At 41.9% G+C, this 22,074-nt stretch overlaps 1 long non-coding RNA gene across 6 annotated transcripts in view; it reads left to right on the top strand.

Annotated features, from left to right (window-relative positions):
- The window catches only part of LOC125638508 (uncharacterized), a 318,696-nt gene that overhangs the window by 274,639 nt on the left and 21,983 nt on the right, over window positions 1-22,074 (top strand). For 5 of the 6 annotated variants that reach the window (XR_012668985.1, XR_012668983.1, XR_012668986.1 and 2 more), the window contains 3 exons: window positions 12,021-12,100; window positions 14,532-14,814; window positions 20,171-20,253. This is a non-coding gene — a long non-coding RNA (uncharacterized LOC125638508). The remainder of the gene's footprint in view (window positions 1-12,020; window positions 12,101-14,531; window positions 14,815-20,170; window positions 20,254-22,074) is intronic. The other variant, XR_012668987.1, reaches the window with a different exon arrangement.

The following is a 22,074-nucleotide window of genomic DNA, read 5'->3' as shown; positions in this document are numbered from 1 at the left end:
GTTTGTGAGCAGCAGGTCAAGAAAAGCGCCCCTCCTAGTTGGCTCCTCTAGCACTTGCGCCAGGAAATTGTCCCCTACGCTTTCCAAAAACTTCCTGGATTGTCTATGCACCGCTGTATTGCTCTCCCAGCAGATATCAGGAAAATTAAAGTCACCCATGAGAATCAGGGCATGCGATCTAGTAGCTTCCGTGAGCTGCCGGAAGAAAGCCTCATCTACCTCATCCCCCTGGTCCGGTGATCTATAGCAGACTCCCACCACTACATCACTCTTGTTGCACACACTTCTAAACTTAATCCAGAGACACTCAGGTTTTTCTGCAGTTTCGTACTGGAGCTCTGAGCAGTCCATATATATTCCACCCGTTGTCCTTGGACTGGCCGCTACCACCACCAAACTAATACTGGTTACTGGGGAAGAGCTGTTTGGACGCGTCCTTCCCCCCAAAATACTTCCCAAAACCTTGCACCCCACTTCCTGGACAAGGTTTGGTAAAAAGCCTCACCAATTTGCCTAGGTGACTACAGACCCAGACCCTTGGATCTTAAGAACAATGAACAATCCTCCCAACACTTGCACCCCCCCTTTCCTGGGAAATGTTGGATAAAAAGCCTCACCAATTTGCATAGGTGACCACAGACCCAAACCCTTGGATCTGAGAACGATGAAAAAGCATTCAGATTCTTACAAGAAGACTTTTAATAAAAATAGAAGTAAATAGAAATGAAGAAATCCCCCCTGTAAAATCAGGATGGTAGATATCTTACAGGGTAATTAGATTCAAAAACATAGAGAACCCCTCTAGGCAAAACCTTAAGTTACAAAAAAGATACACAGACAGAAATAGTTATTCTATTCAGCACAATTCTTTTCTCAGCCATTTAAAGAAATCATAATCTAACACATACCTAGCTAGATTACTTACTAAAAGTTCTAAGACTCCATTCCTGGTCTATCCCCGACAAAGACAGACTATAGACAGCCACACAGACCCTTTGTTTCTCTCCCTCCTCCCAGCTTTTGAAAGTATCTTGTCTCCTCATTGGTCATTTTGGTCAGGTGCCAGCGAGGTTACCTTTAGCTTCTTAACCCTTTACAGGTGAGAGGAGCTTTCCCCTGGCCAGGAGGGATTTCAAAGGGGTTTACCCTTCCCTTTATATTTATGACAGGCCCTTACTATGGAGTCACGATCAGCATTTCCATTGTGTTACAGAAGTAAAATACAACTATTTTGTATCTTTGTTTCAGTGATAGGTGTCTTTTTATAAGGAGGGGCTTGGGACCTGAATGCTGCTATGCATCCTTGTCTTCAAGCTTTTAATGAAATGAAAAGGTGTTAATTAAACTATGCTCTGTTTGAGACTAAGCGTGACTCTTACACGCATGCTGAGAAAGCATCACACGAAACATGTGATGCTATGGCCCATAGGCATATATGGTTGATTTACTAGTCCGTGCAGTTCTCAAAAATCTCTGTTTTACTGGAGATACAGAGTTGTGTATTTTATTAAGGAGGTGGAAGCAAGGTGAAATGCTACCCAATGCTGCATGGGGTGAAGTTCATAGATACTAAGGTCAGAAGGGACCATTATGATCATCTAGTCCGACCTCCTGTACAATGCAGGCCACAGAATCTCACCCACCCACTCCTGCGAAAAACCTCTCACCTATGTCTGAGCTATTGAAGTCCTCAAATTGTGGTTTTCCTCCCTCATGATCTCAGCCAATGTAGTTCCATTTGACATGGTTTAGGGAGCTTTGCAGAAGTGCCACCTTTTTTGAAGCTCAGAGCACAGCTCTGGGGACTTGTACCACAGCAATTCCCAGAGGGAATATGAAGGAGAGTGGGAAAGGACATAGGATTCTCCACTCTGAGTATTCCATGGTCTAAATGTAGAGGATCTCTCCTCATTGCCTAATTGAAATAATCCTGGAAATCTAACAACACACACACAATGAGTTCAATGGAAACACCCAGTGCCTAAAGGTAAGCATGTACATAAGTGCTTTGCAGGATCATGGTTTGAATGTGTCCATGAAGTTTCATATTTTCCTTTCTTGTGCACGCAAAACTCCCATTGACTTCAATGAAATTTTTGGGTGTTGTGACAGGGTATACCAGACCCTCTGAGGCCTACTGGAAACCTCGTGGCCCTGCCATACACCACCCCAAAAAAGGTCAGTGGAGAGGGTCCTCAAAGCTGCCTAGAGTAGCTGTGTGGGACACATCCAATAAGGGCCTAGTAGCCTAGTATAAGAAGAGCTACAGGGCCAGAGGGTGTTCAGTTCCCTGCTGGAGCTGTAGCAGTGTGGATGGTTTGTGTCTGGCTGATGGACCTAGACTGGACAAGGCAGAATCCTGGACAAGGCAGCTCTGCCAGAAGCTGGGGAGAGCGAGAATGAGCCTGAGCTGGTTGCTGGGACTCCATAGGACAAGGCCCTGAGCTAAGGGTGAAGATGGCATGGGGCCATGGGGAAGTGGCCCAGGGAATTAGAGAAGCTGTGTGACATAGTTAAAGGGACACAGCAGATGTCTGCGATCTACAGGATCCCAGGCTGGGACCTGGAGTAGTGGGCAGGCCCAGGTCCTGCCCCCACACCCCATTAGCCACTGGGGGAAAGTCGCCTGGACATTGAGGCACCCCAAAGGGGGAACTGAACTATAGTGACCCAGCTGGAGAGCTGTAGACAGGAAGCCCCAAGAGGGCAAAGACATTGTCTCCAGGGAGGGAGCCTTGGGGCACCGCTCTATCCCAGAGCAGAGACAATCTCAGAGCGCGTGTGCAGGCACGTGCACTCAACCAAGGTGGTGCTCACAAGAGGTGAGTGCACCCTGTTACAGGTGTGCAGAGGATGCAGCTTGGGCCATGACCGCTAACTCAGTGAGCAACTTAACTCTGTGACAATGCAGAGAAAGACTCTGGTGAGAATTGTGCTTCTGGAAAAGGTCAGTAAACAGTGCTAAGTATTTTGCTAACTCACCAGCGAATTAAAATATTGCCATTATTCCTTAAAACAAGCAAGCAAACATAAACACAAGGAAAAAACCCCAGACACTTAGCTGAGTGAGTACCCTTTTAGAGAAATTGTGCTTGGCAACTCTTTCTACACAACACAGCACCACGAGTTCAAGATTAGAAATATTTAAATGGCTAAATCTTAATTTAAATGAAAGTTTTAAGCAAACATTTAACTGACATCTTTTTGCAGCAAGTCTGACTCATGTTCTGGCATTTTATTTTAATTCACAATGTGACAAAGTTTGTACTGTCAAATTAATATTTCTACTTTGCATATAAAACATTCCCAGAGATATTTATTCTCAAATTCACCAAGGCAAGCATATTTCACACAAGCTAGCCTTGAATTATAATTGAAATATTCAAGTGAATGGTTCAAACTTAAACTATCACTTAGTATAGTAGAAAAAAAAGGATAAATAGATCAGGATATGAAAAATTAATTTAAATCAGAATTATGAACATTGGATTATAAAGAGAAGAGTATTTACCTCTTAGTGTTCTGTGTAGAAAAGACCACTGAAAACTGGATACAGCCAAGAATATTAAATATATATTTCTTGTGGGAGTGATTTACAGAGGATATATTGTAATTCGACTCTTAGCTGGTATAGTGACTATTAACCACAGCTCCCTGAATGCATGATGGTAGACTCATCTTCCCATTAACACTAGATACATACGGCATATGTGCACATTAAGGACCTAGGGTTCTGTCACTTTTATTTGTGCTGAGCAGTCACAATGGACTAGATTTTAGCCCACCCTATGTGGCCACACAATGGCACAAGGTGTAACACACACGCACACACAACTCCTGCATGTCCTCCTTGCATTTCTCTTGCAGATACAGGATGGAAAAAGTAAGATAATCATGAGCTATGCCCATGTACACAGGTGGCAGGAAGTGAATAGAAAGGGACAGGGACTAGCTGGAGACTTGGCTCTGATTCCTCCCTAAAAAGACATCCAGCAGAAATGAACTGGCATGGACAGGGCAATAATCTGAAAGTCATATGGGTCAGAAGTATCCTCTGGGAGCTTTCAGTCTGGCGCCTCCTTAAAATGAGTAGGTTTTATAAGCATGATCCAGCCCAATGAGATCCATACAAAGTAAGGTAACACTCAATGTGAATATGTATTCAAGAAACTGGCCTTTAAAATTGCGAATCAATTTGTTCCTGTGACTGAATTCAATATAAGAATTTAGAAGCTCACTCAAAGCAATAATGTTTCTATTAGGAATTACCCATGCAACAGTTAGAGTTAGCAAACAAATTTCTAACTATTCAAATAAATGTATTATGCATGAGATTATAAAAAAGCATGTAATCTACAAATGATGAGATCACTTCCAAGCATTCAGAGGTTAGGTTCAGTTACTATAAAAATCCAAAGGTCTGGATGCGTATCTGAACTTACATAAGCTTCTTTGGTCTTGATGTCAGACTGGAAATCTCACTTCCGAGATTTCCAAAACATCCTGCTTTTGGCCAGATCAGAAACGCCAGGAGAAGAAATGCAATAGCATCTGTAGAAACAGATAATGCTCACAACTGAGATACATACAGCACATTCACTTTCTAAGAATTGTACCAAACATAGCTAAATAGACAACTGGTGATAGATTTTTTTTTTTTTAATGGGAGGGGGTCTGTGAAAATGTGTCCTTAAGAAAACCTATGAAAAACTTTTGACCTTTTCAAATTTGCTACTTTTTTATTGAACATTTTATCAAACATCTTTTTAAAAACATTCTCAAAATGGTTATCAATTTTTCATTTGGGTTTTCAGTAAGTGGAAGATTTCAATAATGATTCTGCTGTTTTTGATCAAAATTTCATTTAAAAATTTGGTATATTTTTAAATGGCCCAATTTTGAACCTTGTTAATGGAAACAGTTTTGAAATTTTTCATGAATTTTTTTCACTCTTTAATCAGCTGTAATATTAGCCAGATGGATATTTCTCCTTGGCTTTTAAGAATCGGTATCTATCAGATATCTACTGTGAAAAGTGGGCTGAGATTTCCTCCTGTCATATTAATCCATCTCTCTCACTCAAAAGTAGCTTTACATTCTGTACCATAGCCATATCCCCACTATTTATGATTTGATGGGTCATTTTCTCGGACTGTTCTTGCAAACCATGGAAAGAGCTGCTACTTCATAGTTTCATAGAGTTTAACGCCAGAAGGGACCATTAGATCATCTAGTCTGATTTCCAGGACATTACATTTCACTCAGCAACCCCTTAGACAAGTGGTGGGCAACCTGCGGCCTGTGAGCTGCATGCAGCCCATCAGGGCAAGCTGCTGTTGGGCCGCCAGACAGTTTTTTTACATTTGCACGGCCACCCGCAGCTCCCAGTGACCGCGTTCGCTGTTCCCGGCCAATGGGAGCTGCAGGAAGCGGCATGGGCCCAGTACAGGCCACAGGTTGCCCACCACTGCCTTAGACTAAAGGATTTCAGTCCTCAGGAGACCAAGCCATGTGCCACAGGCAGAGAATGGGAGATACCAAGGTGCCACCAGTGTCTGAGGACATGACAATGGCAAGGAGTTGATTAGGTCAGATATTCCCATAAGAGCCCAGCAGGGAAAACATGCCCCATGCTGCAAAAGAAAGTGAAAGTCTGATCTGGGAGAAAGATCATTCCTATCTCATATCTGGCAATCAGTATGACTCAGCATGTGAGGATGATTGACCAGCCAGGCATCTAGAAAAAGGCTTCTCTGTACATCTCAGTACACTGGTCTACCCCTCTCATTGTGAACTCGTAGGATTATACTTTTTATGTAAACAGAAACAAATAAGAAATTGTTTCCATTCCTGGATTCACTGCCCCCTTATTATATTTACATTCTGTGGTTGTGTTTTACATATTCATCTCCAAAAAGCAGGATCAGAAATAGTCATCCTCATAAACTGAGTACGTGTGGGTGCTTATATTTGCTTTTATAACGATGTCCTCCAAATGTCATATGAGTTAAGACACATTTTTCGAAAATAATTCCATGTGCAGAAAAACAATCATCCCTAGATTTATGAAAATTGTATATCCCTAATCCTTGCTAAAATCTATTTATCTCTTTCTATACTAGAGATTTCTAAGGCCCCTATCACGGGAGTGTGTATATGCTACATTTCTGATATCCACTTAACTTTATTTCATGCATATCATGAAAAGAGTGAGAAGTTAGTGCACATAAAGTACCTCTCTTTTAAAAGTGACCTTATTAAGTATCTTTGAAGGCCATGAAGTGCTGGAGGGGGCTCTCCAGGACTCCTGGGAGTACTTGTTAAAATTCTATCAAACTGAAGGGAAGGTTTGGATGATTTCCTTGCCTCTGACGGAGTTTGCCCCCACCTTCCTCCCCTCTGGGTACTGATAAATCATCCTGCACAGGCAGCTTCATTAAAATACATCCAAAGAGCACTTCCTTTTTGCCTTTGGAAGGAATCAGATTTCACCAAAATGGCAGGTGTTTAAAAATAATATTCCCCATGTGGAGGAGATCCCAAGATCTTTCCTACAAGGTGTTCATCTCCACTGCATGGCAAATTATTCAAGTTGAACACTTTGCTATACTTTAGATCTACCCAGTATAATTTTCAGGAACAACATTAAATGTACTTAATATACATTCATTTGTCGACTGATTGTTGTACTAACAGGCAAAGTACTAACAAGTTTTAACAGGACTTTATTTTCAAAATGGAAACCTCTTTACCAAGCTGCTGCTGCACCCTCTGTAGCTTTCTCCCAGCCTCTCAACTCCTCCCCCCTCCTTCCTGTTTCCTGTCCTTTCAGACTCCGAACAGCCAGTGCTCCCAGTTCTAATAATTACAAGCAACATCTAAACAGTGATGTTGCTTCCTTCTTGGTTATAGTCATGACAGAGAGCTTTGTTGTTGTGGTTTGATTATGGAAACGAATGCATAGTCTTGTGTCTTTTGCAATCTTAACACAAGACATTTATATGCCAAATACTGTGTTTACTAACTATATACAACATTGCATGGCCTAGTTTTTACAAATAAATTAAATTAAATTGAGGGCCACTAGAGGGCTCACCAATAATAACAGGGATGCTGCCTACTTCCTACACACAAATGGATTGACTAGTGTTTTGCCCCTTCTCTCTGTGGATGCATTCTACACAGCAACTGAGAGGTGTAATTCCCAGCTCAGGTAGATATACCCTTGCTAGCTCTCCTTGAGCTGGCATGCTAAAATTAGCAGCATGGCTGGATTGGCGTGGGTGGTGGCTCAGGCGAGCCACTTGAGTACATACTCAGGTCATTAGGTAGGCTTTTACACACTGCTAATTTTAGTATGCTACCCAAGCTCAGAATAACACTTCACAGACCTACCCTTGAGCAAAATACATTCCTGTGCAGCTCACGCAAGGCTTATGTGTGACATAAATTTTACTTAAAATGTCATAGTTAAAGCCTGGCTCAATTTAAATGAATAGCAAAACTCACTGACTGACCTAGGTGGGGCCAGGATATCACACCCTGGGCTTAAGTCAGATTTAGATGGTGCCTGGCCCTTGTGAAGGTTCTCTGCACATGTGAATGGCTCTTACAGATGGAAGGGGTTGGAATGGGGGCAGGGAAGGGGTGGGAAGAGGCAGCGCAGGGGTGGGGCCCCACGGAAGGGGTGGAGTGGCGGCGGGGCCAGGGCAGAGAGGGGGGTGGTCAGTGGTGTGGCCCTCGGGCCAATGTACTAGTCCTCATGTGGCCCTCGTGGTCATTTGAGACCCCTGCCCTAGATGCATGTTCCTTGCCAGCTAACAGTGGAGCATACTCATTCCTGGTTTATAACAAAAAAGGGGGAAAAAATGTGGGAGGCCCTTGTCAAAATATTGGCAACCTCTGAATCTCGGTAGGATAGTTCCTTCCGCATTTGTATATTGTTCCTTTTTATTCTTCTATTCATAATGTTTGATCTTAGCCAAGTATTTCTCTCTCTCTCTGATATTTCATGCTTTGCGAATATTGTTGTTTTCCATTGTGTTTATTGATTTAAAATCCAAAAGAACAGTCTGAGCATAAAAGTGAGTCATTCATCTTTCTCTGTGACAAACAGTTATTATGAATAGTTACCTTTTTGTTTTCTTCTAAGACAAATCTTGCCTTCAGTTTTGCTTCCCCATTTTCTGTTTCAAACATGTGTTATTTTAAATTGAAAACAGTTGTATCTCACAATAGTGGCAGACGTCTTGAGTTAGGTCATATGACCCCTGGGTGCAAGCAATCTGTACACGCAGTACTTTGACTGAAGACTCTCTTTATATTATTACCCCTTCATTGCTGCTAGAACTGCATGTGCCCTGGCAGAAGGTTTCTATAGAATGTCCATTCAAATGAAACATCAGGACATTCAGACTCTGGCAGCCAGGTTTATACTGGAGGAACACATTTCACAGATGTACAGTATCTTGTTCCATATTCAGCAGACAAAGTCTTCAGTTAAACCACTGACCTGCTACAAACCTTTTCTTTGAATGAGCTTATAATATAGTAAAATAAAGGGCCAGATTCTGTGTTATGCTCCGGCACCTTTGTGCCTCCTAGCAATGCAAAGGGGCTGGATTCTGGCTGTAACTCAGCAAAGCCAGCTCCTGCACCATCTATCCCCACACTCTTCACCCCAATGTATGGGACAGACCAAGGGTAGGGGCATAGTGGAGCTTCACTCTGCTATATCAACCCATCACTGCCCTAATGTCTTCTAGAAACCCTGTATCAGAGGGATAGGATAAAGAAGTCACTACGTGGCCCTAGCTCATGTCAAAGTTGGGTCAGGGAGTTGTAACTGGCTCTTTGGTGGCCCTTCTTGCTTCCTGTACTGAGTGGACCTAGGAGACTATTGAGCCCATAAACTTCAATGTCAGCACTACTCTTGGTTAAAAAGAACACTTTTGCAAACATTGAACTCTTTTCCTGAAAATGAGATGGACCAAATATCTGATTTGTTTACATTTCTTTGAGCTAGACTTTTCATTTACTTTGAGTTCAGAGTAGATGGTGGTGGGCAGGTGGGCCACCCCAAGAGCAGAGCAGGGAAGAATCTGGAGAGACACCGTTCCCTTCCTGCTCCCTACTTGGTTCCAGGAAGGTAGTGCTACCTGCTTCCTCCTCAGATGCTCCTGAATGAAAGAGCAAGTGGCACAGCACTCACCCGTGCCTGTGCACTTAGGCTAGGGGGGAGACCGTGAAGAGGCAAAAGTAGGGGAAAGCAGAGCGTGCCTTACTGCCCCTCATATCCCTGCATAGTCTCACACTCTGAGCCAATTAAGCCCTTTATGACCAATTAAAGAAAAAAATAGAGATTTGGAACAATACTGACAAAAGATTCTTCTACATCTATCTCCTCCAGTCAGTAATGAGCAGTCCCTTTCCCCACATTGCCACTGTCTTCCCCCATCCCCACTCTCCCTCCCCAAGGATAAGTCTGAAGAGGGAGAGACCTTTGTTCATATTCTGATGGGTGCCTGAGGACCATGGGGGAAATGAGTTCTGCAGTGAAGGAATCTTCAGCCAGAACGCCCTTTCAGCAGCCTCTCTGTAACACAGGGGGAGATAAGGAATCTGTAAGCAAAGCAATGTCCCAACAGTCTTTATGGGTACCAACCAACATAATAAACTTCTCCCAGAAATCCACTGGGAAACATTGCAGATCATGGAAAACAGTGCACTACCTGTGGACAATCCTGTATAACAAGCTTCATTTTCCTGCAAGTCTTAAAATCTGTATTATTATGTCTTATAATAAATCTTAAAGTCTGTACGGTTAATCTGTCTCCAGGTGACAAAGGCATGGATGACAGTTGCCACTTCAACATCTGAAAGACAAATCTGAAACTTTACTGTCAAGCACAAATAGAGAAAACCATTTTTGACTACCATTACTCCATGGACATCCAATAAAAGACCCCTTAGGTATGAATCAGGATATCAAAGAGCTGCCATTGGAGGCACTGACATAATCACATTCATTTCTCTGGTACTACATTTGCTTTCAAGAGAAAGTATCTGAAGACTGTTAATTCCTTTCATACCCCATATTGAAAGGAATTCTGGGACATTGCTATGTATCTTCCCTTGACCTCATATGAGCTTGAAGGAAAGGATGTAGCCAGCAGAGGACATTGTATTACTCAATTTAACATCCTGCCAATAGTTTTTCTCTAGATAATTTGTTTAATAGAGAATAAGGGAAGGATAGACCACTTTTAATTTGTACAGTAGTCAGACTGGCTTTGTCACCTTAATTGCTATGCTCAGCTCAGGAATTGGTGATGTTATTTGGGTGGACATTTTCTTAGTGTCATTCAATATAACAGCAGCAGACATACTGAGCAATATTCAAATTTATCCTTTGGTTGATGTTCCTGAACTTGGAGGAAATTCATGGGTGATTGTGACTGTGACTTATTCACACGTATTTTTCTTTCTTTTGCAATGTTTGAGTCTTATTTCAGCTTCCTTCTTGACATGCAGCCTATGGCAGTGTTCTAGGAAGGCAAGATTTCATTGACACTTAACAGAAAGATGTGTGAAAAATGGCAATGACAATGATGGGTTGGTAGCTAGTGAAATAGTAAAAGAAATCTGTGCCCAATGTGTTCAGATAATAACAGTTATGTGAGGGTGCTATATTGAGCAGTACCCCTTGCTGAAATCAGTCTGAGAAATTATCATCAGTATAATCACAGTCACATGGACTTTGTTTCACGCATTTTACCCAAGCAAATTTAAAGAAACAAATGCAAAAACAAATTGTGTTAATGTCTGTGTAACAGAGGGTTAGACTGTGTGATTTTTTAGAATCACTGCAGCATGTTACGAGTCATGTATGAAATATAAATGCCAAAAGTAATGTGTCACCATTTTGGGGTGACAAAACAACATATAGATCTGCATATTGGAAAATGTTTTAAGTAAAAAAAAAAAATATCCAAACCCCACTTCTCACAGCCAACTGACTATTTTTTTGCCAAATATAAGGAAAAAACATATCTATTTTCTATGCATTTTCTCTACAACCTGGAAAAAAACATATGCATTTACTATGAGTAACACACGTTTCTCTACCTACAGCATTTAATCCGTAGCCAACCATATGAGATATTAATATTTTTACTTCAAGAGGCACTGAGCTAAAGCACTCCCAGGACTACTGGGGGAAGAGAGAGAGAGATTTCCATGCTGAATCAAGAAGTAGGCACTTTTGTTTTGAACTGCAAACTAATAATAAACAAACAAAAATAAATAATAAAAAGTTAATTCCCAATGTGATATTACTAGCTGCCATATGTTTAACTTCTACATATGGGGTTTTGCTCACTTGTTTGAATCCCTTCTTTTTCAAAAATGTTGTAAAATGAAAATGAAAAATAAAATTTGCTCTCTCCTTTTGAAAATCAAAATGAAAGTCGCTGCCTTAGTTACAGCTTTAATAATTTTCTTTATTCCAACTGTAAGAGGGTGACTTGCCTCTGGGCTGCCCTGACTACGGGATGAACCACACCTGGTGGTCCCAGGGTGATCCCAGGGTCAAAGGCGTCAGAAAGCTGCAGGGAGAGAGCTGTTCCTACAGTGGTCCCTGAGGAAGGTATAGTTCCTTGTGGAGGAGGGGTACTGCACAACGGAATGCAGTGCAATGCAGCTTAAGCCTTGGGGGGTTGTGTTCATTTTGAGAATGTTGGTAATTTAATGATAATCACACACACACACACACACACACAGACCTAAGGTAGGGCTGTGATTGAAAAAGACTATGGGATTTTGCTGAAGGAGATCTAAAAAAGGGGAAAACAGGGACTGAGACACCCTCTGGCTATGAGAGGGCGCTCAAGTCGTGGCTGACCCCACCATGCAAATATAATGAACATTACATTGCTGCACAGGGGAAATTCCACCGCCTGTGTTAATATCCTTTCTGGCCTTCCAAATCTATGAATTTACACTTGTCTATATATTTCCAGGTAAAACAAAAGCTGGCTAGCTCAACAGGCAGACCCCATTGTCAGAATTATTCAGCAATGCAGCTCTACAGCCAAAGGAGGTAAGAAACTATACCATCAGCATAAGAGTAAAAGGGGAAAAAATGCTCCGTTAGATCTTCTGACAGGATCACATGGGATTTTATTGGTTAGAAACTGTAAATAAGCTATCTATTTAATCCTTTCATCCATAAAGCATGCGTGGAAATGAGTGCTGGTATTCTCCAAAGATCATAGCCTGAGTAAATGCAGGACTCTGTTTAGGACAACCGAATGCAATAGACACATCCTCATGATTCCTCAGACCAGCCACACACTGCACATTTCAAGCAATTTAATACATTTTTTCAGTAATGTATTGCCATAATACCATGATTACCACACATGTTGACTATGAGGAAAAAACACCTCTGCTTTGCTTTACTCTCTCTTTGAAAGATGCAATCCCCAATCTAGTGCCTTACATATAGAAAATATATTCAAGATACTATTTATGAAACATGTTTGAAACCATAAAGGGTTAGTACAGTAATTCTCTGAAATAATAGATCCATAGAGTTTAAGGCCAGAAAGGACCATTAGATTGTCTAGTCCAGGAGTCTCAAACACGCGGCCCACGGGGTTATTTTCTGCGGCCCGCCAGCTCCCCGCGACCCCCCCAGCATTTACCTAGAGCAGCTCTGGCCCAGCATGCACCGGGGCAGGGCAGGCTCCCTCCCTGCCCTGCCCCCGTGCCGCTCTGGCAAGCGGCCGGGACCTGGGGGAGGGAGGGGAACAGGGGTCTGTGTGTTGCCCTGGCCGCTCCTCCAGGTACCTCCCCCGAAGCTCCCATTGGCCACAGTTCCCCGTTCCCAGCCAATGGGAGCTTCAGGGGAGGTACTTGGAGGAGCGGGAAGCCTGCCCTGCCCCTGGTGCATGCCGGGCCAGACCCGCCCCCCGAACCCCTCCTGCAGCCGAACCCCCTGCCCTGAGCCCCCGCCGCACTCCGCACACTTCCTGCACCCCAACCCACGGCCCTGAGCTGCCTGCCGCACCCTGCACCTCTTCTGCACCCCGTGGGGGCAGGAAGGGGGCAGAGTTGGGGTGAGGATTTCAGGGAAGGGGTTGGAAGAGCCAGGGCAGGGGCGGGGACTCACAGAAGGGGTGGAGTGGGGGCGGGGCCGGGGCAGCGGGTGAGTGGTCAGTGATGCGGTCCTCGGTCCAGGTACTAGTCCTCATGTGGCCCTTGTGGTCATTTGAGTTTGAGATCCCTTGCCTAGTCTGACCTCTCTAAAGAGCTCTTAATGGCTATTAACAGAGAGAAAAACATTTTTTTTAATTTTGCAGAGTTCAAATGAAGTTTTCTACCTAATTGGATGGCATTTGGGAGGCTGCTTGTTTGTCTAACTTCCTGACTCGTACAAATGTAATTGTGTCCTCCGGGCTTTGGAAGTTGTGGGATTGTCCACTAAATGTTACCAAGAGCTTTGCTAAGTAGAACACATGCATGAAAATGGGGGTGTTTCAGTGCATTGTTTACCATACTATAGCAAAGCGTTTGCCCCTTTTTTAACAGTCTAGTATTATAGTAAGTTTAGATACCAGGTATTGAATTCAATTCCATAATGAAACATTGATCCATGTTTTCTCCAAAAGCATTATTTCTCAGTCAGAAATATACAAAACTTCCAATACTACTGCACACTTGACATACAGACAAGGATCATTATCACTGAAACACGGGGTTAAAGCTGAACATTTACCTACTCTGCTGTGCAAATTTAAGCTATTGCAGCACATATGAGTCTATATGTAAAATAACCTGCTGTTCCTGGGACTCTGTAATACCGAGGCACAATAGAGAAGGTTAATAACTCTAGAATTTCCTGGGTTTTGCCAGACCTTTAATACTATGTTCATGAAGCTTTTGTTGTGTGAAAGATAATGTTGTGGTAAAAGAATTAATGTCGCTTAGTGTTCTTTAGGAAGTGCCAGGAAAATGTTTGAGATACACTGTCTATTTTTGTGGGTGTCACTTTCCTGTGCTTGGTATACCACCGCTAACATGTTATTCCCTGAACTCTGCCGGCATTATGGAATGAGCCCCAGTTTCTCAGTCGAGACTGTGAACCTCTGGGTTTGAACAACTGTGGTGAGAAAACCTGGCAGATGTTCCACCACAGTTGGCCACAGCATGCCTTATCAGAGCAGCACAGAGAATGAACAGCTGATCCCCAGCTTTAGGCTTTTTATAAAGATTGCATTTTTTTCTTGTTTCAAATGTAAAATGACTGCAGTAGAAACAAATTAAACAAGTGGGCAAGTGTGGAATGATCTAGTCTCTGTTTTCAAACCCTGAACTTAATATAGAAGCTTGTATATATGCAAGCTCTTCAGTGTGAGGCATATTGCCCAGTGCTTCTCTCTCACAGATGCGACACATATTGTGTTTTCTACAAAATGACATGTGGGTTGTGGTTGGGATTATTATTATTATTTTTTTTTAACATTCAGGTTCCTGAGATCTATCTTCCCTTTTGGAGAGGGGTTAAGAAATAAACCGTCATATTAGGCCTGCTGTCAAACAACATGGTTGGATAACAGGCAAGTGTGAGTGGGCCCACATAAACCAGGAACTCTCACTGCTCATCAGGAGACCCGGAGGATTCTCACCGCAGTGCTGGCAGAAGCCGATGTCCTGCAGCTGCTGGTGTGACTGGTTGATAAGGGAAGAGGGGACCAACGCAGTCTAAATCACAAGTCGTGGGCACCAACTCTGGCCCTATTTCTGGTCATTGTGAGTTCCACTCATCCTCTTTTCCCTGACATTATGCATGGATGCAACAGGGTACCAACAGGGGAGCCAGCAGAGGAGCAGGATGACTTGAAACCAGAATCCTGTGCAACCAAAGCAAGGGAAGCAAGTTTGACCCAAGACCATAAACATTGCTGCTGCTGGTTATTGCTGTGACAGCAGATATCTAAGCCAGTCTGTTTCCCACCATTTCACATTCTTCCCAGAGCAATACTGATCCTTATGGCCTGTACGCTATGACTAAGAAAGGAACAAAATTAAAGAAGCTTGCAAACACGGGCATTACCCTAGAAAATTACACCTAGAAAGCACACATGCAAAATTCCATGTTAGAGGTCACCGTAAACTAGCCTTTTTGTAACATAACTAGTGTATGTATATATATATATATATATAGATATATATATATACATATATATAGATATATATATATATATATAGTTCGGAGATGGGGGAAAAACGTCAGAAGGTTCAGTTTGGATTCACAACTGAAAATTTCTCCCTTCTCTTGAAGTAGGAATTGTTTCATGAATTTAAAGTAATTTCAAGTCCTCAGATGAAAATTAAGTGTTCAGAAGAAGTTTTAATGAACCAATTGGGCAGACGTACAGATGACAAGATGCCACTGATGGAATGGAGAGAGTGGGACACTGCTTTCAAAACTCAGATATACTTATGAAACTATCCTAGCAGGGAAAAAAGTTCATTAAAAATCAAGCATATGGGATTCTCCTCTCAAACTCGGAACCATAAACAGAGATGGTGGAATATTTCTATTTTAATCTATAATGCCCTGATTTTTGGAGGACAGTGAGATAATTCTTTCAAAATTTAGCACTGTCCACACTATAATCAGAATTGTTTGAAAATTCTAAGGCTCTGAGGAAGGCCCAAAAGATTGATCTCAGGGTTTGAATAAGGGTCACCGTATGTTCTTTCTGTAATATTATTTTATCAGTATTAGCTACTGCAATCAAGAATCAGAATTCAAATCAGAATCAATTGATTCTCACTGTTTTGCTTCCAAGTTGCATTGCTTGTCAAGAATGTCGCCTCATACACTCTTAGGGTTGAGAACTCCGAAGTGAAGTTAAATAGTTTTGTCACCCTGGGGACACAAGAGGCAACATTTTTGACAAGCCAGGAGATGTGGAACTGCATTCATTAATGTATTACTAGACAGGGTCCCTGTTTGCAGCTTTAAGTTGCTGGTACAACCTGCTTTAAAATAGAAAGCAGATTTTAGAAGTAAATGTTCTTCTAAGAGGAAAAATAAAGGATGCTTTTGTTTGGATCTGCACATCTCTGTCTGTCAGCTTTCCGCTATTTCTGGTCAGCTACACAATGGAGAGCAGCTGAGAATTTAATTGCCAAGAGCTTATGTGTCAGGAGAGGTGTGATTAAATGGGAAAATGTGCTTTTCTTCTTTAATAAATTCCCCTAACCAGCAGTAGATGAACTTGTTTGCTCAAAATAAGAGCCAGACTGAACCCGAATCCTTTTATAGGGTTGGTTTGCTTGAAATAAGTCAGCAATCAATTTTTGTGCTAGTGCTGAGCTTCAGTCTGTGCCAGCCTCTGCCACTGTGATATTGCTGGCTTGTAAAGATTAGTCAGGGTATTATTTGTACCACAGGCAAAGATTAGCAAAATGCGCACTTTGCAAGCCAAGAGGCAGAAAGACAAAAATGAGTAGTGGGACGGTACTTCCTGCTTCAGGAATGCCAACATAACACTGTATTAATATGAGTGCTTTCACATCAGTGATGACTCAATTAATATGTTCATCATGACCTTTTGTTGAAGTCACCTGGTGCAGTGGCAGAATGAAGCTTTTAGATTATCGAGGGGCAGGAAAGTGTCCATTCTGGGGTTTGCACCTTTATAAGTTATTTTGGATTTTGCTTGAAATGGTTGCTTCTGATATGATCAGACTGATGTCATGTGGGTTAGAGTAGGGGCCTGGGTGCCACTACTCCTGGGTTATATATTCCTGGCTCTGTCACTGACTTCTTATATTGTCTTTGTCCCTGGTCATTTATGGAATGATTTTCAGAGTTGCTGAGCACTCAAAACACTCATAAAGTCAATATATGTATCTAGCTTTGGGGAGTAGAAACTAACATGTCTTCCTGACTGATTAAGATGTTAGGAAAATCCAGTCCTCAGAATGAAAATTAATTTCAGGGTAACACTTTCTGACAATCACATGTGCCAATTTAAAAAAAAATGTGGTCAACTGAAAATAGGCTTTAAAGATAACATAGAACTGTTTCTAAGAGTTCTAAGTGTCAACACTCTGTCTTAAAAACCATGTTTTCTACAGAATTTATTCACACTGCCTATAACAATGCACCTGTAGATCTCTTGTTATAAAACTCAGTTACATTGGTGTGAAGAGAGAGGGTAATGGAATTACTCCTGATGTACACCGTTGTAATTGAGATAAGAATTGAGCCTAAAGAGTTCCTGCCTGAAAGAAAAAGCCAATTGGCTTCAAACTGGGAACAGTAAAGGACCGCTTGCTAGGAAGGCTAATCAATGGCACCTCAAGCACTGAGTGGAATTGCTAAACATTCATTAACATTGGATTGCTTTTTCATTCACTCTCCCTTTTGTCTTTTGGAAGTTTTCATGGTTTGTTAGGGGGCTTATTCCTTCACCCACGTACTTCCCTCATCCTTCTCGCATGAACAGAGAGCAACAATACCCAAAGTCTAAAGGTGCAAAAAATTTGGGGTTATTGGGGTGAACTTCCAGCAAGCATGATTCCAGTTTCCTTCCTCAGTGTCCCCCTTCCCAGCTCTTACACCACAGAGCCTTACACCTGTGTCCCTGTTCCCCTTTTCCCCTTTAGCAAAACATGATTCCAATTTCCCCACCCCATCCCCCCCACACCCACCCACTTCCTGATTGACTGAAGACTATATAGTAAAACTTGAGTTCCGCTTAGCTATACCTTAACCAATCATTTTCCTGAAATTTAACTAACATCCTAACATATTGTAACATGATTATGTAACCAATTACATCCCACCACCTTAATTAGTTTACACCCAGCAAAATTAATTAGACAGCAGATAGAAACAATCACAGAACCAGACAGAGATTATACAGACAAACAATGGCAAAGTGGGAACTATAATGACAAAACAATACAGAAGTGAGGATTTCACATCCCAGCTATTGATAAGTGAGTTCTTGCCAGACAGGATGCTATCAGACTAAGTTTCCTTTTACATCTTCTAAGCACTTCCCTTTCTCTGGAGGTGACAGGCATTATCAGGACAGGGTGTATTCCTAACAGCCAAAGAGCACCTTATTTCAATGTGACTAGTTTGGAATGTGAGGAGGTGACTGGTCGCTTCCCAGCTTATGGCTGCCTCTGCTGCTTAGCCAAAGGCCTTAGCCTAAGAACAGGGCCTCAGACTGTCACAGTAAGAGAAGGACTTTACACCGGCAGACAGTGATTTTGATTCTTTCTTTTATACCTCTATAACTAGCCAAGTGATAAGAATACACCTAAATTCTTAGAGTATAGGGCTTTACAGACAGGCCTGAATATCTATATCCTAACATGGTTTTCTTTATAACTGGTAGCAGTGGATTTCCATCATTTTTGACATGATTCCATTAATGTTACATAATCCCACATAATGTGGTTGGGGAGTGCAAGTGAGCCAATTGTTGCTTAGCAAAGCAGCTAACTAAGGGTAATTTAGGCAATTTACTGCCACTTTAGGTGCTGATGTCTAATATTAAATCCTCAAAACTTTGGCCCAGCTGCTACCTAACCCTGAAGATGCCTAAATTTCCATCAATAAAGTTCCTTAGGTGCGTGTCTACACTTACAGCACTGCTGTAGAGCTTAGTGAAGATGCTACCTACACCAATGGGAGAGCTTCTTCAGTCGGTATTCTACCTCCCTGAAAGGTGGTATCTATGTCAATGGGAGAAGCCCTCCAATCAACTTAGTGGAGTCTACACTGTGGGTTAGGTCAGTATAACTAAATCGCTCTGGGGTGTGGATTTTCCAAATCCCTGCGTGATGTAGTTATATGGACATAGATGGGTAGTATAGACCAAGCCTAAATGTCTGCTGGTATCCATGCACAAAGCCAACTACATCCTGATGCTGTCAAGCAGCTCAGTGGCTAAACCTCAGCAGTGTCCTCATGCTAGACATTCACCCACCTATCTTGCCTGCGGGGCCTGATCTGGGAGGAAATTTAGGCATCTACAGAAGGCTGCCTTGGAACAGATCAGCACTGTCACAAAACATGGTAGAGGTGCCCCCGTTAGTATAAAATAATTATTCATTGAAGCAGGGACCAGAACTTGACACGCCCATGTCCTAGGGTTAGCCCTCCACACTCAGTAAAAATAATCTCGGAAGAGTATGTGGATAGAGATTAGAATAGATGTGTTAGAGTCATGAGTTAAAGTCTCATTTTTGACACGTAAATGAAGCACCTTACTATAGGCTCCCCTTTTTTGGCTTTACTCTTATAAATAAGCAGGAATAGTTTAGTGGCCTTGTAGCAGCATTCTCATTAATGCCAGACTGGGTTTCTCTCAACTCTCTGTCCAGCTCAGTACTTTGCACCTTTCAATCATATGCACAACAATCTGCTCATGCTCTGAGCAAGATCAAGTCTGATATCTCTCCTCTTGGACTCCCAACACCTCCTTCCTTTCAGGAAATAAGTTTTGTATTTATGATTGTACTCATATTTGTCATGAACATAGTGTGACATTCTATACATTGGGGTCCCAGGCTACATCCCGGGGGGATCCTGTCACACAGAGAACCTACCAAGAAAAGGAAATTGGAACATTGCAATTAAATTGATAAATACTCACTCACGTTTTATTGCCCAACATAGCTGAATAATCTGAATGCTTATTCTCACTGTGTGAAAAGATTCAAATTTCTTCAATGTGCCTGTTGAAATAGGACTAAATTAATCCTTGGTGTAATTTCCCTGAAGGTAGCTACTGTGCATTTTCTAATTTAAGTGGAAATCAATGGAGTTACACCACAGATTCGTTTGGTTTATTATGTCTATACTATAGAACAGCTATATGAAGGGTAAATCAACAAACATAATGTTCTTCCCCTTCATGTTTCCATGAAATGCCACTTAGGTACAGAACACCCTACATAATAAATAAGTACAAAAGAAATAAAATAAGTAAATCTGGGCAAACAGTTTGTATCAAATGATTTAGTTAGAATTCAGTCCTTTTTCTCCCCCCCCACACCCTACATTGTTTATGAACGGACTGATTTTTATTGATTTGCTCACTCAGTGAAATTAATACTCTTTATTTTTTAGGAACTGACAATGTGCTTGACTCTGTTCATGACAAAAGACTGGTATAGAAAAGAGAAGATGCACAGGGAAGTCAAGAGGAGTGAGTGAGTAGGATTTTTAAAAACATATTTGATTATCTCAGTTTTGGACATCACAGAAGAAGTTAGTGTTTAGGAGGGATTTGAATGATGAATTAATGGTTGTTTGGTAGACTGGAATATGGAGGGCATCATTCAGTGATTATTTTGTATGGACCAATTTCAGCCTACTGATTTCTCATGAACAGTTCTCTGTGCATGTTCAGTATTCACAATTCAATATTCAAGGTGTGTGAATGATCAGCTAAAAGTCTCATGGTATTGTTCCCATTACATGGATGACCTGAACTTTGAGGGTAAAATCCTGATCGTATTGAAGTCAATGGCAAAAATTCCCTTGATTTCATCTTGAATGTAGTTTCATCTTGTTTTGTGTTTAAATTAATCTCCGCTATAGGTCTGAAATTTATGTTTCATATTATTAATTTGTCCTACAGGAATGTGTAGAGGCTCCAGCTGAGATTGAGGCCCCATTATGCTAAACTAAACACATAGTAAAAGACAGTGCCTGCCCCAAACAGCTTACAGTCTATCTAGCGAAAGCAAAAGGTAGGAAGGTAGACAGGGGCCATACAGCTGGCTTGTAACAGAGATGGCAATAGACCTCAGGTATCCTGACTAGGACTCATGTTCCCTAATCAGTAGGCCCCACAGCCTCCCCTAATATTAGCACAAAGCTTTGCTTGTAGACATGTTCCCAAAGGGCACATAAGAAGGTGTGAGAAGACAGTAAAAATGAAAATCTAATCAGAAGTCCTCAAAATGTTTGTGAGTAATTTCTCATTATGTCTACTCAATAGTCTAGTCAACATTCAAATCAATTTCATCTGTGTGCCACTTTATATCCAGTGGGATCAAATACAATTATATATGATAAGTGTGCAATAAAAGATGTCCTGACCATGCTCCTTAAAGCCACATTTTACAAAAATTAGCAATTGTCTTCCCTGATTAATATGTTCTTATAGCAAATAATACATACATTGTTCTTTTGTAACTTAAAATGTAATCTCTGTGCTGATTTGAAATTCAGAAAACACACTAGATTATGCTTTCAGGTGGCAAAAGCTCCAGGGGTCCCTGGCTGCCTTTTGTGTTACACAGTCTCGTAGAGAGCTCAGGCTGACAGATGCTTATCAAACATTCATGTAAACACTGCTGTCAAAGCTGTGCTCTCTGGTACTGCCTCTACACAAGAGGGTCAGCATGGAACATAATTAAAGCAAGGCCAAAGATAGAAATGTCATGCCACCAGTCTTTGTTATGTCAGAGGACTCACAGTGCTCTCCTGACTGTACAATTCCTACATTGATAACAAAGCCAAAATAAAAGGGGAAGAACACAAAGGACGTACAGGAATATGGGCTAGAATTTTCAAACGTGCCTAAATAATTTAGGAGAAGAAATCCCATTGGAAGTAATGAGACTAATGTTCCTAAGGGCATGGCTACACTTGCAGATGTAGAGCGCTTTGAGTTAAACCAGCCTTTGTAGAGCGCAGTAGGGAAAGCGCTGCAGTCTGTCCACACTGACAGCTTCAAGCGCACTGGCATGGCCACATTTGTGGCACTTGCAGCGGCATTGGGAGCGGTGCATTATGGGCAGCTATCCCAGCATGCAAGTGGTTGCAATGTGCTTTTCAAATGTGGGAGGGGGGTGTAGAGTGTGACAGGGAGTGTGTTGTGTGTATGTGGGAGCAGAGAGAGTGGGTTTTTGGGGGGCTGAGAGCATGGCAGCATGCTGTCTTGTAAGTTCAGACAGCAGCAGACCCCCCCCCGCCCCGCCTCTCTCTTTCACACGCAGCATTCCACTAGTGGTTGCTTTGTC

Source organism: Caretta caretta, chromosome 6, assembly GCF_965140235.1.
Source record: "Caretta caretta isolate rCarCar2 chromosome 6, rCarCar1.hap1, whole genome shotgun sequence".
NCBI lineage: Eukaryota > Metazoa > Chordata > Testudines > Cheloniidae > Caretta > Caretta caretta.
This window is presented reverse-complemented; position numbering and strand designations above follow the sequence as displayed.